This window comes from Equus asinus, chromosome 20 (assembly GCF_041296235.1).
Source record: "Equus asinus isolate D_3611 breed Donkey chromosome 20, EquAss-T2T_v2, whole genome shotgun sequence".
Lineage (NCBI taxonomy): Eukaryota > Metazoa > Chordata > Mammalia > Perissodactyla > Equidae > Equus > Equus asinus.
In genome coordinates, this window is record NC_091809.1 from 107,585,332 (window position 1) to 107,600,308 (window position 14,977).

The 14,977-nt window shown below is 34.9% G+C and overlaps 1 protein-coding gene across 4 annotated transcripts in view; it reads left to right on the forward strand.

Annotated features, from left to right (window-relative positions):
• Nucleotides 1-14,977, forward strand: part of ANO3 (anoctamin 3) — a 439,146-nt gene that overhangs the window by 30,756 nt on the left and 393,413 nt on the right. The gene's annotated exons all lie outside the window — the stretch shown is intronic.

A 14,977-nucleotide genomic window follows, 5' to 3' on the forward strand; every position in this document is an offset into this window, starting at 1 on the left:
AATAGACACTGATTTGGGACCAAGAGGTCATATGTGAACGATGGATATTTTGGTGTTTGGTCAGTGTCAGCTGGAGCAGTCACTCTCAAGGAAAGGCTCTATATTCCTGAAGATTCCTCTGACAAGCTGAGGAGTTTAGTGGCTTAACTACCAAGTTGTTTTGAATATACCAGTCTTTAATCATAGGACCCAGTCATTCCCATAGACACTAAATTGTGTAGTCGTATTTCCAAGTCAAATGGCAGTTGAATCAAAGGTACCAATCCACGGTGAAGAAGTCATTGTCTAAGTCCCAAGCTAAGGCTTAAGCTTCATGTGTGTTCTCTGCTAGTAATTTCTGTTCTTTTACATGTTAAAGGAAAATCCAAATGCCTTTAAGAAAAAGGGAGGTACTTCCATATATGAAAAAGGCAGAGAGAGCAAGAAATATTGATATCTAATAGTGTATTCTTGTTTCCCAGTTACAGATCAACTTTTATGGTTTGGTTTTATATTGAATATATCATAGAAATTTAAGCTTAAGCTATTTCTGATTGAGGTGAAGATGTTATGAAACGTAATTTGATTGAACATTAGGAAATTTGGTTTAATTAGTAATTTGGAACTATTTAAACAGGCTTATATGGATGTAATATTTTTTTAATTTCTAAATTACCAATTTGTGCTTCTAGTTTATATTACTTGCTTCTTGCCTATGGTGGACCATCTGGCTTGCAGTCAACATTCACCTTTCCCTGGTTTCCTAACATAATACCTGATTCAATCCATCCATCTCCAAATGCAAATATTATATTATTAGATGTACTGCATAGTTAGAATTCTTTTTCTGAAAGGAATCAGATATCTAGTATTCATTAATAAATTTGGTTTATGTTTCTGAGTAAACTCTTATTATCTTTATGTCCATTTTTACTACTTCTATCAAAATAACATCAACTCTATTTCTTCCCTGGCAAGTATCAGAAAATTTTAGCTTATGTCTTAACATAAACTAATATCTCCAAGGGAAAGACAAGGTGGTTTATAGAGGACATCAGCATAATTATTATTTGACAAATGAAGATGATTTTATGTTCCTGGTACAAAGCTGTTTCAGAGACTGAAAAGAAAAATGTGTATAAGGACAAATTAATTAGACTATTCTCAATCAAAATGATCTAGCTCAAGGTTGGTAGTGAGTTATTGTTCTTGTTTAGGGAATAGTTGTACTGAGGTTTTGACATGCTGGGGCATTATGTGCATTGAAACATAAAGTTGGGCATTAAGCAGATAAATTAACATAGGAAAGGAGCATTTTAGCGTGATACCATATTTTTGCTTTGCTAATTTAAAAACTGTGCTGTTTCAGTTGGTTATAATAAATTTCCAAAATAAAGTCAAATTAATAGGAAATGTACCCAGAGGAATCATCTTATAAGGATTAAAGGTTTTAAAAAATTATAGCTTATTTTTAAATATATAAATGGTTTGCGATAAATCAGAGTTAAATGCATAGTTAATATTCTAAGGTATTGTTTTTTTTTCTATTACCTTTAGAAATTTGAAAGAAAAAGCTCAGCAATACCACTCTTCTGTACCTATAGCCTAATTGCTTCATTAAGTGTTAAGATATGGGTTTAAATCTACATACCTCTCTCTACCAACCATTTACATGAACAAGTGCCTTCAAATTCTCTGCTCCTCCAAAGTTTCTTCAGCTTGAATAATAACAATACATTTATTAAGTACTTTCTCAGTATCAGACATTGTTCTACATGCTTTTTATAATTTAATTTATTTACTCATCAAAGTGGCTCAGTGAAGAACTTACTATAATTAACAGAGAAGAAACAACTGAGCCACAGAGATGTTAAGCAGGTTGCCAAGGACCACACAGTTTGTAAGTGGTACAGCAGGGTGGGATACGAAGATGGTTAATTTGCTCTTAATGCCTACAGTAGATTACAACAAGGTCAGTAAAATGAAGAACTAGTAAAAGTGACCATAGGGCATTTTATTTTTAGTAATATACTTCATAATCGGTCACACTGAAATCTCTATGAGCTAGTGACGTCACAATCCTTTCAAATGGTATGTATGACTAAAGACATATAATACCAAGTCTTTAACACTTTGTTTGCTGTGCATTGAAAAAGGAGGCTCCCCACAGAGAAGGCACAACTCTGTAGATCATTTAACTACAGTGAATTGAATGATTTATGACATATGAAAATTAATTTCAAAACTCAAAATATTTCCATATAGTATGAAGTTCTTGTTAGCCTTCATTGAAGGAAAAAAAAAAGTCCTAAGGTGTCCAAAGCACCTGTTTAAAGACTGTTTTGATTAATGTTTTTAGTTTTACACAAATATTTATTGAGTTGTACACACATAGGTATATTTTTTAAAAATCAAAGCAGTTAGCACATCCTTGTCTGGATCTGAATGAAGCAGCAGCATTGGGACACAGTGGCCAGAACAAAAGGGTATCAAGGTAGTTTCACTTTTGTCTTGTATTTTCAGTTTTCAAATTCATTAAATTTGTTTTATGGGGCCATCCCCGTGGCCAAGTGGCTAAGTTTTTGTGCTCCACTTTGGTGGCCCAAGGTTTCACCAGCTCGGATCCCGGGCGCAGACATGGCACCACTTATCAAGCCATGCTGAGATGGTGTCCCACATGGCACAACCAGAGGCACTCACAACTAGGATATACAACTGTGTACTCTGGGGCTTCGGGGAGAAGAAGAAGAAGATAAAAAAGAAGATTGGCAGCAGATGTTACCTCAGGTGCCAATCTTTAAAAAGAAAAAAAAATTGTTTTATTTTATTGCATCTAAAGAATATGTGAGACCTTTAATTTGTATTCTAACCCTTTCCTTCAAAGGATCCCCTTTTCTAATCTGCTTGTCTCTTCTGACTATTGAAGGACATTCTGGGCGGTTGTTCCCATTGCAGAGGTGAGGAAACAAGAGGAGAAGGTGGGGATCTGTGTGTTGGTGTGACTCCAGCTTGCTCTTCATCCTCAATTTGAATTTTCCTCAGACATCAGAGTCTCGTAAGGGATTAGAGTAGGAATAAATCCATGTTATACAAGAAAAGACACTGAAATTGGAGTTGGAAGAGCTAGATTCCAGTACTGGCTCTGTCCCTTAGTAGCTTTCTAACTCCAGACAAGATAAATAACCACTGGAGCCAGGCTTGGTTTAGGTATATAATGGGCATAGCTTTGGTACGATCAATGTGAGCTAATTGGTACAAAAATGCCGGGTAAACTGTTTAAAAAGTTTATATTTAAAAGCTTAATAAATAACAAACTAATGTGGTTTAGTAGTAATAGTAATCATAATATTAATAGTAATAATAGAAATTTAATGGCATTCAATACCAGATGCATCTAACTTTGTATAAAGACCTTTGGTTTTGCTTTATCAAAACTGGAGAATAAATTTAATTTTAGTGCATCAGTGGATTCTTTTCATATTTTATAGAGAAGTTATTATATTCTTGACAAGGTCATGAGCTGACTTTGAAGTTCGTGTGTGAAATGTCTATGGTCTAAGCAAACAAACAGACAAACACACAAAGCTTGCAGTGGGCCTTGGGATGGATGAATTGGACTAAAAATATTCTTTAGAAGTCTAAGGTAAAAAGCCTTTAACAACTGAACTAGCCAGTTCAGAAGTTTCCCATACCAAGGGCACCTAAAATCCAACTAACCTTTCTCATGAGTGATTTTCAAACATTTCCACATTTGTCAAGAAAGAGGATCAATCTTCAGGGATTAAAATATTCTTTAGATAAATCTTTTGTGCTCATACTCCCCAAACACTAAACGCTCGATGATAGTAACATGCTATTCTAACAAAGTCCTAATTCAGGGGCACCTTACCATGATTAACTTTCCCTATTAGGGCAGAGACAGCAGATATGACCCCACTCACCAAACCACTGCACATGCATTCAGGAATTATCTAAAAACAAATACTAGAAGGAGTAGGTGTGTCAGAAGTGAAATGTAAGTTGTGTGCACAAAGGTTGGGTATTTATTTTTTTCTGTTGAAATCAGGAAAAGACAATTTTGCCTTCCCTGTAGACCCCACTGGTTTCTGGAAAGTATTAGACTTTTAGATCCTAATTATAACTTGAGCCCTCTTTTCCAAGGCCTCTTGTGTGAAAAATCATACAAAATTTAAGATTATAATATAATTTCTATAAGATTGTATATCATAGTTAATGAATTGCCCCTAGTAATAACAGTGATTTCTTTTAGGGGAAGTTGGTTTATTTTCTACTCATTTTTTTGCAATTGAGAATTGAGGACCCTGTTTGTCAAGCAACTCTCCACTTACTCCCTAATTTGATATGAATTGGTCAAGTCCTACAAACATTTTACTGTGAATAATATTAATTTATCCTATATGAATGTGACGACAACTAATAAATAAGTATAATAAATGAATTCATAAACCATTGCCTCAACCAATAAATAATAACTTCCTCCTGACTAGAAAGAGTGAATTTATTGATGTTGGTTTTGTATATCCCTCTTCTTTGCTAAATTTAAATCTTCTTGTGGTCAAACATGCTGGTCAGATGCACTTCTAATCTCTCATCATTCCTCCTTGACAACTTCTCTCTTGAAAAAAAATCTCTGCTACATACTAGGTAGTCTGAAAGTTAAGTAAGTCTTGGATCAGACATTTTTTTGTTTTTTTTGTTTTTACTAACTAAAGGCTGCTTAATTGAGCATAAAACTCAGAAAGAAAGAATGTAAACTTTTAAGTTTTTTGTATTCTAGTAATAGCAGCAGCTAAAAACATGAGTATTATGTTATATTCAGCTCAGAATTAGTGGTTAGAATTGTTGAAATAGCAGTTACATAAATGTTGCCCCTTTTCATTTATCTTCTTTGTCTTCTTATTCATCTTCCATATGTGTGTCCATGCCCCTACACACATACACACACGTAAACATCTAGTCCTGTGATATCATATGCACTAGAATAGCATCCTAATTCAAATTAAAGCTTTCAAATATATGTAGCTACATGCATTTCCCCAAGCCAGTATTCTGATGCCATTCTTCCTAGACGCACATCTACCTCCATCCAACCATTTTCCAATACGCCTGAGAATATCAAAACTATACAGTAAGCCCCTTTATATTAATCAGCACTAATTTAATGGTTGTTATATGCAATATACAATTCCGCCTTCTTCTCTTATGTAACCAAATTTTTAAGCTTATGCTTATTCAACTAAATTTTCAATAGCTGCAATTAGATATTTCTCAGTGATGATGTTAAGACAAATAAGGTCACATAAGCTAATTTTGCACTTTTATTCAACATCTGATGAGAACAACAGTTTATTCTTTCCCGCATAATTTGTGCACTTATTCAAAATATCTTCTGAGTATCTCTATGTAAAGTATCATGAATAGCATGCATTCATAATTCAGAGGAAAAGTTCACTTTTGTTTCTGTGGTTTGAAGAAATTTGGGGAAGTTTAAAAGTGAAAAGAGTTGGATTTTGAAGAAAAGTTAAAAAGTTTACAAAAGCGCTAAAAGTGGAGGAAGGGCAAATGAGGCAGTGGGGAAATGTAGAGGCAAATGCCTGTCCTATCCAGACCTAAGCAAGACTATTTCCACACAATAAGAAGTTTCCCTATAAACTAGTAAATCATTGAGTGCTGATTTTGATAAAGGAACTTTCAGTACTATCCTGATGAACCTCCGTTAGATCTGTCCAATCAGAGCACATAATCCACTTGGGGGTAACTGTCCTTTCCTAGATTTACATGTGGCCAAACGGGGCCAATGAGAATTTTGCTTAGGATATCACAGGAACCATATGGAAAGAGGATCTAATTCTGAGATTGCAAACACTAAGGATGACATCAGCCTGGAATTATCAGGGGCTGCTATGTGGAAAACAGTCTTAAGAGTATTCTTCCTTTTAACGATAAAGCTAATCTCAAGGGGAACCTAAGGAAAAATAAGTTTTCTGCTTTTTATAAAATAACTAAATGATATATTTTGATTGATGTGCAAATTAATAAAGATTTGATGAAAATGTTTGTAGACTTGAAATGTATGAAAAAGGTCTATTTCAAAGATTCAGTCTTATTCATGTAAATTTGCATCTCTCTCTCTCTTCAAAGTACATTACATTTAAATATTTCTTGATTTGATTACTACTTGGACTACTGCTAATTTAATTATATTTCTGAATCCGGAATGTAATTTGGTTTATCCATATATGGCTTTTAAAAAGCAAAATAATTTTAGGTATCTGTTCTGAATATTAAAATTAAAATGAAAATTAGTTTTAATTTTGCAAAGCTTTTGGTAATAAAGGAGAGTTTTGAAAGGTAATTTTCATGTATATAACCTTTCATGTTATACCAGCACACTTATTTCCAAACAAATACTTGTTCCTTGAAATAAAAATTTCAATACACTGTACTACATCCCTGTCTTAAATTGGCAAAATAAAGAAAGCCAAGTTACAAACATCACCTATGTAAAAAAGTATAAATATGTATGTATATTTATGAATATAACTAACAAAATTTACTTTTTTCTTTTTTACTTTTGGAGGCTAAAGGTGGGTAGTGATGGTAGTTGTAAAATAGGCTGGCACCTTCCAGTTTCCATGAGTTTACGACTGTCATGCTTCGTTATTTCCTTTCCAATGGAGAATTATTGATTCAAGAGTTAGGCTTGGATTCTGGCAAAAATGTTCCACAATGTAACAATAACAACAAGAACAACATTGATGGCATCACTATTAACTAACAGTATTTGGACATGTGCAGCTAAATCCAGAGTCACAATCTTGGAAATAGTTTGATTCTTCTTTATACTCCATCCTCTACTCATTTCCTCCTTTTCCTTCTCCTTCTCAAAATAACACTTTAAATAAATTTTTTAAAATAGATTTCGATTTACAGAAAAATTCAGGAAATAGTACAGAGAGTTTCCACATACGCCACACCTGGTTTCCCCTATTACTAACATGTTGCATTACTATGGTGCATTTGTACAATTTTAATAAACCAATATTGATATACTATTATTTACTAAATTCCATGCTTTACTGAAATTTTCTTAGTTTTTACATATTGCCCTTTTTTTGTTTCAGAATCTCATTCTGTTGTTTCAGAATCTCACAGTACTTTTTTTGGCAGTTTCCTTAGGTTCCTCTTAGCTGTGACAGTTTTACAAACTTTCCTTGTTTTTATGATCCTTACAGTCTTGAGTACTGGTCAGGTGTTTTGTAGAAAGTCCCTCAATTTGTATTTGTCTTATACTTATCTCATGTTTAGACTGGGATTGCGTGTTCTTGGGGTAAAGACCCAAAGGTAAAATGCCATTTTTATCACCTCACATCAAAGGTTCATACTATCAACATGACTTATCACTGTTGAAATTAACCTTTATCAACTGGCTGAAGTACTGTTTGTCAGGCTTCTCCATTATAAAAGTTCTCTTATTTTTCTCCTTACCATTCTGTACTCTTTAGGAGGAACTTACTATGTACAGCCCACACTTAAGGGGTAGGGTGTTATGTTCCATCTCCTTAAGGGAATGGTATCTAGATAAATCTTTTGGTATTATTCTTCACGGGAGATTTGTCTGTTTTCCCCCATGTGTTTAGCTATTCATTTATTTTTATCAGTATGGACACATGTAAACCCATTTTATACTTTGGCTTTTAATAAAATGTTACTTTCTTTATTTTCTTGCTCAGGTTGTTCCAGCTTTGGCCGTTTGGGGCTGTTTTAGTTGTCTCTTGTGTCACTTTGGTGTACCACCAACATGAGGGGTTTTTTCCTTATGAAAATACTCCTTACTTTTGGACAACATAAGATATTCCAGGTTCACCTTGTATGTTCTCTTCCCCAGTCCTACAGTGAGCCATTTCTTTAAAACCTCTGGTTCATTTTATTGAAGAATGGTGTTAGACAACAAGATCTGGGCTTTAAGTATCCTTATTAGTACTGTAATATCATTGCTTTTAGGTTCTCTCAGCTGGATGAACAATGAAATGCATGTGTATGTGATAACATGTATATATACATCTGTTTATAAAAATTTCTATGTGTAACTATCTATATTAAGGTGAACGTGAGTTCATGCTGATGTATCTGAACTCTAATCTATTACCACGTGGATCATTATAGCCTCCTCCCTCATTTATCTGTGACATCCTACTCTTAACAATGAGAAACTTGTTTTTCACTATCTACCACTTATGTATGTATTTCTCAATTCTAGTATACATGCATAGTGTTAGAATTGTTAACTCATTCCGTCATCAAAAACAACTTTATCAGTCGGAGTACTGTATTTATATACAATCTCTTGCTTTTAGTCTTACAGATTCCCTTCATTTCCAAACTTACTTACGACAGCAATGTTTTCCCCCACTTCCTTCAGTTACGTCGTTTCATACATGTACATACAATACATGTAGATGGCTTTGTCACATTCTGCCTTCTATCCTGAAATGCCTGACCACTTAAAAGAATTGTTTTTAATTTACATATATTAGGGTTTGCTCTTTGTGTCACAAAGTTCTGTGTTTAAACACATATGTAGTGTCATGTATTCCTTATTGTAATATGATCGATAATTGTTCACTGTGCTCCACCCATTAACCTCCCCTCACCTCAAGACATAGCAACCACTGATCTTTTTTGCCATCTCCATAGTTTTTCCATTTAGAGAATGTCATATAATTTGAAATCATATTGTATGCAGCCTTTTCAGATTGGCTTCTTTCATTTACCAATATGCATTTAAGGTTTATCCATGTCTTTCTGTGGCTTGATAGCTTTTATCATTTCATGGCTAAATAGTATTCCATTGTATGAATGTATCAAAGTCTGTTTAACATTCACTTATTGAAGGACATCTTGAATGCTTTCAGTTTGGGGTGATTATGATTAAAGTTACTATAATTTTCACATGTAAGTTTTCATGTAGACATAAATTTTCAATGAGTTTAAGTGCCTAAGAGCATGATCCCTGGATTGTATGGTAAGATTATGTTTAACTTTGAGAGAAATAGTCAGACTATCTTCCAAACTGTACCATTCTGCATTCCCATCAGCAATGAATGAGAGTTTGTGTTGCTCTGCAATTTGTATTGTCATTTTTCTTTTTTAATTTCCTCCATTTTAATAGGTGTGTAAGGGTATTAAATTGTTTTAATTTATAACTCTCTAATGACAAAGTGTGGAACATCTCGCATATGTTTATTTGACACCTAAACCTCTTCTTTGAGAAATTGTCTGTTCAGATCTTTTGCCCAGCTTTTAGTTGTGTTTTTAGTTTTCTTATTGCAGAGTGAAGGGTTATTTCTATAATTTGTATACAAGTCCTTTATTAGATATTTGTTTTGCAAATATTTTCTCCCAATCTGTGGCTTATCTTTTCCTCCTCTTAACAGTGTCTTTCTCAGAGCAAGAGTTTTAATTTTAATACAGTCCAACTTATCAGCTTTTTCTTCCAGGAATGGCATTTTTGGTGTTGTATCTAAAAACTCCTCACCAAACTCATGATCATATAGTCTCCTATACTATCTACTAGAAGCTTTATGGTTTTGTATTTTACATGTAGTTCCGTGATCCATCTGAGTTAATTTTTGCAAAAGATAGAATGTCTATGTCTAGGTTACAGACAGCCAATGAAAACTTTGGAGCAGTGCCTGGATTCAGGTGGGGGGGATTTAAAATCTCTCTCTCTCTCTTTCTCTCTGCCTGAATTGCAAGGAGTCTGAATGTCTACATGTCTTACCAACAAATGGGGTAAAAACAGCCTCTGCCACGTGAAGTGCTTTCTTATGGGAGTTAGGTGGACCACAAAGTAAAGATTAGGATATCATAGTGAGACATCGTAGAGTCTGGACACAGACAACCTGATTAGAATCTGAAGCCCATCTTTTACCAACTAGTTGACCTTGGGCAGTTTTCAAAGCCTCTTGTGTCTCAGTTTCTCCATCTATATTAGGATAATAGTAGTACCTATTTATAGGTATGTTGTAAAGTCAAATTAGTTAATATTTGCTAAGTGCTTGGGACAAAATCTGGGTTATAGTACATACTCTAAAAGTATTTGAAAAGTATTTGAGATATAAATGCAAATTTAAACTCAAATTATCTCTATATATTTATTACTTTTTTTAACATTTTAACATTTTTTAAAAATCCTTAGTCACTAGCAGGGTGTTTGTTTTGTGTGTGTGTGTTTCTGTCTGAATGATTGGAGTTGGGGTGGGTAGGTGTCTGTGTTCATGCGTGGACTGGAATGTTAAGTGGAGAATGTCATCTCCATCATGATGAGTGTGATTATTATGGACATTAACTGTGGACAGGCAAATCTGGGCACAGCCATGGCTGTAGGCTTCAGCTATCCTACACTATAGGGAACTCCCTCTTCAACAGCTTGAACATTTCTGAAATTTAAGTATTCATTAATTTTCAGTAAGTGAGGTAGCATTCTTTATGGTGCATATTAACAGAAATGCAGAATCTTTCTTGAGGAACAGTGATCCTGGTTTCACTTTATGCCAAACACATCAGACTATGACTGCCTGTTGCAGCCAGTTCTGAGTGCTGACCTTGGAAAGAAGAAAGACCAGTGCAATGACACTGTAGGCATGCCTAATAATATTAATAATAAGATGGCCTTTTCCTGGAGCTGTCTAGCACCCTTGACTGATTGTTTCTTCTCTATTTTCTGTTTAAATGTATAATCTCTTGAATTTTTCTCTTCTGTATTTTCCCATAATAATTCTTACTTTTGTTTGACCAAGAACATTTTAATTTAAATTGTTATACTTACACTCCCAGGGCACTTCTCTGCTTCTTCACTTTTTTCCTAGATATTATCTATGTTCAGTCACACCCCTGACCCTTGGTATCCCCAAAGGCTGCTTCACACCAGTGTTCATGTTACTGCAAATTCTCATTTGCCAAACAGCTATACTGATACGAACTCGCCTAAAGGATAATATTAATAATAAGAATTTTTTATACAAGGTGAATAAATGTGCAAAGTTCTTAAGAGAAATAGAAGTAGAGCTCCAGACTATTAAAGAAGATATTTTTTTTTAAAAAGGAAAAAGATACATAAACCGATAGCCCCAGAAAATGGCACATATGTAGTTTTATGTGAAAACAAAACTAAAAGGAAGAAGGAAGAACTGGTGTCCTGAAAAGTGACGGTTTCAGTCATCATTTGAAAACTTGATTCTAAGTTGTCACGTTAAATTTGAACTATGGGTGTTTGCCATCTGCTAGATCAGGGTTTCTCAATCTTGGCACTGTGGGCCATAAAATTCTTTGTTGCAAGTGGCTGTCATGCTCATTGTAGGATATTTAGCAGCATCCCCGGCCTCAATCAACTAGATGCCAGTAGAACCCCCACCAGTCGTGACAAACAAAAATGTCTCTGGGCATCGCCAGATGTCTCATGGTGGTAAAATTGCCTCCAGTTGAGAACTCCAGCACTACACATTCTAAAAATTCTTTTCTAGGAGATGCTTAAACCCATGGAAAGAAGATATGGTGAGATGGGGGACTTTAAAGTAAATATGAGTTAGAAAGTCGGGAAGAACTTCAAACAGTTATATTAAAGTCTTGTGTTATCTGAGCCTACTTAATCATTCCATCTTGTACTTGGTGTTTGTTTTATTTGAGTAGAAATCTTTAATAACTAGCAGTGCAAAAGGAAATCATGTCTTGTTTTTATTATGGTAAAATAAACAAAGCTCTTTTCCTTGGGACCTCTTAGTTTTTTTATGAACTCTTTCTTTGAGACATGATAATGCTAAATATTATACAGTTTGTGTGGCTGAGGAAAGTGAAACACACAAAAGATATCGTCTCTTCTAAGGCACTAACCAGATACCCAGAGGCCAATAGGAAACCCTGAGTGTTACGTCCATATTCTTTTGATTATAGTTGAAAGCCACTCACTGCTGTTGTTTTGGGTTATGGTTTTATTTTAAGCATGAAAAAGGCATGTTATCTTTGTAGCAAAATTTTAAAATACCCATTTATTAAATTACTACTGTGGTCATGTGAAGAAAATATTCTGTACTTAAAATGTCCTCTTAACTCTGCATAACATTTTGCATTTTGTAGGCAGTGAACTAGAATAATTCAGCTTTATTCAAGAATGAGTAAGTGGCAGAAAAAGATAGAGACCATAAAAGTCTCAGAGAAAACTCAAATGAGAAATTATTTCTGGCTTGAGAATAAGGAATGGTCCAGGATTTGTGGACCCTGAAGCTTACATAATCATCAGGGCCCTTTTCAAAAAATAATAATACAAAATTATATATACAATAGTTGGTAAGAAAGGGAACATTTATTTGGAGTGAGAAAAGTAAATTACTACAATTACACTTTTTTTCAATGCTGACAAATTGCACAAAAGCACAGACTGCAAAAAAATAGCATGCTATTTTTATTAATTAACTGCCTGGCACTCTTTATCATGGTTTTTCCCTATAATTTTTGGCTTCATCCTCTTTGATAACCTCTTCATATGACATTGATTTCATAATAACTTTTTCTATAACAAGAATTTTAAAAATAATTTATTATTTCATCTCATGCTTGGTTGAAATAGCTTATTTTCATTTTAAAAAAAGTTGTTTTCAGCTACAGAACAATTTTGGCAATGCCATGTAAATTTTTGGGATTAATGTCCAATTTGGAAATCTCTCTCTCAAATATTTTATTTATGGTCTATAAGATTTGGTATGATTTCTTAGACATGTTTCTGGGTTGGTACATTTCAAACACTGTTTCTCCTTCTCTAAGCACAAACTTCTGGAGTGAAGCAATGTAGGACACTTCCATTTCACAATCATAATCACTATCCTCACAGCTTCATCCCAGGGAGCTAGGTAAGTTCACACAGCAGAAGGTAGGCATATTCCTCTTTGAAAAGCCATCTTTTCACTGGGACTGTCAGCAATAACAATTCTACATAGGTATGGCTAACAAGCCCATAATTATAGCTCACTAAACCAAAAATAAATGCATTCCCACTTTAACTTTCCCTATTAGGTCACAAAAATACTCATGATCACTCCAAGGCTCCAAGGGCCCACATGATAAAAGGTGAGGTAAGACAGAAGGAACTTGGAGCAGACAGACCTAATGCATTATGACATTTATGAATTTTACAAAGACATGCAATCACGGGAACACATTAATGGTGAGGCACCTCAAATTGTGGTCTTCATTATCTGTTTCTGCATGGGGAATATCTTCAATAAAAGAGAAACATGATTTTATTCTGTCATTACACACAAGCCATGTCATCGCTTTGACTACTTTTTTGTATCTTGATTTTTTTGAGATGGTTTATACTATGTGGCACAGCATGAACATCTCATGATTGTGTGAGAAATAGGCTGGGTCTTATGTCTGTTCCTGGACTTCTTTCTGCTAAGACAGTAGACTGTAGGCTTAGGGTTATTGGCTGTGTGTTTGGCAGGCATGGATTTAAATCCCGGGTGCACATTTACTACCTGTGTTACCTTGACAATGTTCACATCACTTAATTATGCTCCATTTCCTCATCCTCCACTTGGAGAAGATATTTCCTCCTCATATAATTTCATAAGATGCTAAATGTAAAGCACTCAATACAGTACCTGGAACACAACAGTGTTCTACAAGTAGTGGGTGGTGAGCCCTTATGTTGCCAGTATTGTGTCAGTCTCTTACTGCACAGCTCTTGCAGTCCTAGCCTTAGACTTTGGAGACCATTCAGTTTTCCCTCAATGTTGGAAGCCAATATTTTGCCTTCTGCTCACTCAGGCTTTGCTTCAGAACTTCCTGGATTTCCCAGTTCTGTGCCTTCATCCCAGTCTTTCACATCCCCTGCACGTTCTGTAGCCAATCCTTTTATAAGTAAAAACCTGAGCCATCTTCCTGAATCATTCTAGCCTTTAATCATCACTAATTTCTAACTGACCATTTAAACTATTTCTTGTTGTCTTTCATTCCTGGGCTTCCATTTAATTCTTAGGCTTGAAAACTAATTTGACTTTACTACTCTGACCTTCTTCAAAACTCTCTCCATGTGACATAGACCATAATGTGGCATTTACCCTCTGCTCTTTCTCCTTCCCACCCTTGGTCATCTCTTCATTAGATCCCAGCATGTGTGGTTGTTCTTGGCACAGTGTCCTCAAGCCTGCTGTCTACTGCAGTACTGAGTTGATATCTTCAGTGGAAATTCTAAATGACTCCTAGATCTCTAAGCTTTTATCCAGACTTTAACTAAAGGCCAACATCACATACTGTCATATTTTGCTACCTTCACATATACACCAGCACCAACCAAACAGGCTAGGCAAAGTCTCATGAGGTCAGATCACTGCAAAGTGCTGATGATAATATCAGCTCAGGGTTCCTTTGTCCTTCTGGTAGAGAATAAACTGTCCCAAAGTTGAGGAAGCAAATTCCAAGTTGATTTGAAATGTAACCTTAAATAGTGCTCAGTCCAGAGATACATTTATTTTCATTCACTCATTAATTTACCTATTCATCCATTCATCCATAAAATACTTTTGAAAGTCTCCTCTATATACCAGCCACTGTAAAAATCTATGGAAATTAAGAGAAGAAACGCCCTTCACCAATGTTTATGGCCACAATATCTAATCAAAAGTCAAGCTCTGTCAATTCTACTTGAATGTTCTTGCATACTGCCCATTTATTTCTATTATCATTGAGATCGCTCTCACTTTTACAAGTCAACCATCTAACTCCCAGTTCATTTTTAAGCCTTCTAAACTGGTCTCTCTTTTTCTATTTGTGTCCCTGTTCAAGTCATTCCACACAGTGAGTCAGAATGTTCTTTTTGAAAAGTAAATCTGATTATGTCCCTCTTTTGCCACTACCCTTTCAAAAATTTTTCATTGTCTTCAGGGTGGAAATCAGAATCTTGAATCATCTTCTCTGC